Source organism: Eschrichtius robustus, chromosome 3 (genome assembly GCF_028021215.1).
Source record: "Eschrichtius robustus isolate mEscRob2 chromosome 3, mEscRob2.pri, whole genome shotgun sequence".
NCBI lineage: Eukaryota > Metazoa > Chordata > Mammalia > Artiodactyla > Eschrichtiidae > Eschrichtius > Eschrichtius robustus.
The window spans coordinates 19,071,466-19,074,991 of NC_090826.1; the positions used below are offsets into that span (position 1 = coordinate 19,071,466).

The 3,526-nt window shown below is 42.3% G+C and overlaps 1 pseudogene; it reads right to left on the reverse strand.

Annotated features, from left to right (window-relative positions):
• Nucleotides 1–1,728: 1,728 nt before the first annotated feature.
• On the reverse strand, nucleotides 1,729–2,543 carry LOC137760893 (isopentenyl-diphosphate Delta-isomerase 1 pseudogene; annotated as a pseudogene).
• Nucleotides 2,544–3,526: the final 983 nt, after the last annotated feature.

A 3,526-nucleotide genomic window follows, 5' to 3' on the forward strand; every position in this document is an offset into this window, starting at 1 on the left:
GCCCTTGGGGATCACCTGGAGAGGAAGTTCTGCCCTGGTTTCTGGAAAGGACCTACTGCACACCCACTCAAGGGGGCAGATGCCCCAACCTGACTACAAGCTGCAATATGCATGAAATGTGAATTGGCAAGGATATTTGGTCATGAATAATAGAAGGCTCTGGAAGTTGGCTTAAAACTAGGATGCAGGGAAGCCGAGGACAGGGCTGCAGCTGGGCCTCAGGAATGGACTGGATCCAGTCCATTTCTCATCCTGGAAGCTCATGTGGAGGTCCCATTCTCGTCTTTGTACCCTGAGCTTTCCTGTTCTTTGGAGTGGGATATAGTGTCAGAGCAGGTTGGAACTTACTTGTTCCAGGCCAAGCCAGCCAGGAAGACATCTGAATGCCAGGGAAAGGGACTTGTTGCATCAGCTCATCTTGGGTCTAGAGCCTGCCCTGGCATTAGTAAATGAAGACAATCTGCAAGCACAGTTCTGGGCAGGGTGAAAATTAACAGAAACCTCATTTTTTTTTTTTTTTTGTGGTAATTTAGTTTTGATTTTATTTTTCAATAAATTTACTATTAGCTACACAGTCTTGCCTGAAATTAACTGTTCAGGGTTAACAAATGGATTTTTCTATTGAATTTATAAAACATTTAGCTTTGTAAGAAACAAATTTTTATCTTTTTCTTCATTACTTACTAATACACAGCATTCAAAGATAATAAAGCTGTCTTAAGATTTCAAATCTGAGAAGTCTATGGCAAGAGTTTAAAGAAGTACATTAGTCAAAGTGTACTTTAAATATGAATACACACATATTCCATAACCCAAATGTACTTAACATGAACGTTAGCCTTTCTTTTTGATAATTTTCCCCCTACAACACGGCCTGACTCAGCAGAACAGTGGTTCTCAACTGTGGGTGACGCTGTCCTCGAGGAGACATTTGGCATCTGGTGTCACTGGGGCTGCCATGGGGGGAGGGGTGCCAACAGCAATTTTTTATGTAGAACCTGGGGATGTTGCTAAATCCTACAACACAAAGGATGAGCCCCCAAAAGAATTATCCAACCCAAACATCAGCAGTGCCAAGGTTAAAATACCCTGTTGTAGAGTATGACCCAACTGACCCAAGTTCCATTTTACAAATAGCCTGTCTGTTCCCAGTAACTCTGAAAACCACAGACTTTGCTAATCAGCAACGATTACTTAAATGACTTAACCTAGCCAATGTCATTACCAAAAACAATGTTTGACTTTAAGTATCAAAATACTTCCAGAATGATTAAAACACAAAATTAACAATGACAGAAATCAGGATATATACCATTTAATTCCCTTGAATCTGGTCTATATTAATCTCAATCTGAAAAGTTAATTTGAACTGTTCTGAAGTAGATAAGCAAATAGTTTCCATTGCATATTTTTCTGGACTATGATAAAAATTTAAAGATATGTCAAGCACCTGGCAAACAGCAAAGTGCTCTACAAGTCTTCTGAAAATGTTTATCACAATATATAAAAAAATGAAGAACTTCACTTATTTGTTCAAATTTGTCATAACCATGTGTTTAGATAGGTTAAATTGTTTATTTGCTCTTTTTATAATAATCTCATAAATATTTTTAACAAATTGCAGTTAACATATATGGGTTGTATGACACAAATCAAGAATACTCTTCCACACAAATTCTGGTTGTAAAGTATCAATATTTCCAATGAGAGTTCTATTGGGGAACCGGGTTTTTTAAAAATTCATCTTAAGTTTACTAAGTAGAGAAATTCTTTAGTACTTTAGTAATCATTCATCTCCACATCTACATTCTGTGTATTTTCTCATGGTCAACAAACTGATTCAAATGATTTAAGTTATCCCACCACCTAAAGAGAAAAGTCTCGGCAATAATTTGAAACCACGGAGTTATCTTAATTTCACCATGGGCTGCCTTTTCCAGAAGTTCTTCTAGTTCTTCCTTTGATACGTAACAATAGCTTTTAATCTCATTGGGATCTGGATTCAAGGTCACCTTCTTCTTCACAAACAAAATGTAATCAATTTCATGTTCTCCCCAGATACCATCAGATTGAGCCTTGTAATGAATTCGTGTTAGATAATTAATTTCTTCTGGAAGAACCTCTTCCATGGGAATTCCCAACTCGGCCTTTAAACGCCTCTGTGCTGCTCGCCTTACTCCAATTGCATTGTTTTCTTCAAGCTCTAGTGGATTATTTAAGGGATGACTACAGCAAGTATTCGTAAAACAACCTGGAAAGGTAATTTTAGCGTCTGATCTCTGCTAAAGCAGGAGCTTATTTTCAATGTTGAATAAGAAAACACTAAAAGCTCGATGCAATAATCCTCTCTCGATGTTCTCGTTCAGATGGCAGTTCTTCTTGGTCTCCGCCCCGATCCTCCGGTCGTTCTCGTCGATGAGGATGCACATCTCCGCCAAGAGCTGCACTTGCCGCTCGTCCAGCTCGTCAGTGCTCACCTCGGGCATCGCGGCCCAGCCTGCGCGCCGACCCGGGGACCTCAGAAGACGACCAGCCGGAGGACGATACTCAGAAACCTCATTTAAGATGGAGTTGGGAGGACTGAAGGGAGAACTCTCAAGCTCTACTCTCGCTGTCAATTGCAGACTCAACAGAAAGAGACATACCTTTGCATCTCCAACAGGAAGAGGGTTACTATTTTACTACCCAGCAGGAGGAGGAATTTCTCTTTGCCTGGCAACAGCCTAGCCAATAAGAGACTGTTGTAACTCAGCCAATGAAAAGCACTACACTTCGAACTCCCAGTTTCCTCCAATAGACTCTGTGTTTATAATGGCCCCTCCCAACTAACCTCTTTTCCCCTATAAAGGAACATTCCTCTCCGTGTTCTCTGGACTTGCCTGTGGTTCACCACAGATTGCATGTCCCAAATTGCAATTCTTTGCTGTTCCTGAATAAACCCGTTTTGCTGGTAAAATAACAGGCTGTTTTATTTTTTTTAGGTCTTCAGCTGTTACCTTGTGGGAGAATTGGTGGGACCTGGGAGACCCTCCCCAGTAGAGATCTACTGGAATGAGTTTGGGTTGCAAGGCCGCCACATAGGATTTTCTGTATCCTTCCATGGACCATTGTTGCAATAGGGTGAGCTGCCAGGGTGGTAGGTACAGCTCTGGCTTCATTGTAGCACCCTTCTCATGTACTCAGCTAGATGGATTCCAACTGCAAGTCCCTGCAGCTCCCTGGGAGGGAGTGGCTCTCTACACAGGACTGATGGGAGGTGGTGGATAAACCTCTCAGCTCCTGTCCCTGGCAGGGGAACAAATCTGGAGGGTCCAACACTGAACTCCCAAAGCTCCCTAGGAGGACTGAATCCTAGTTGCCCAGAGCCATGACCTGTTTGATTATGCATCTGGACTGGCTGCCTCCCCTCCCTCTCTTCCCTCTCCCCTATTGATGCTTTCTGGAATCGCTGCACTGCTTTATACCCCCCAATCCTCGCCTCTGGGTCTGCTGCTGGGCACCCAACCCAAGACCCTGTAGTCTCAAC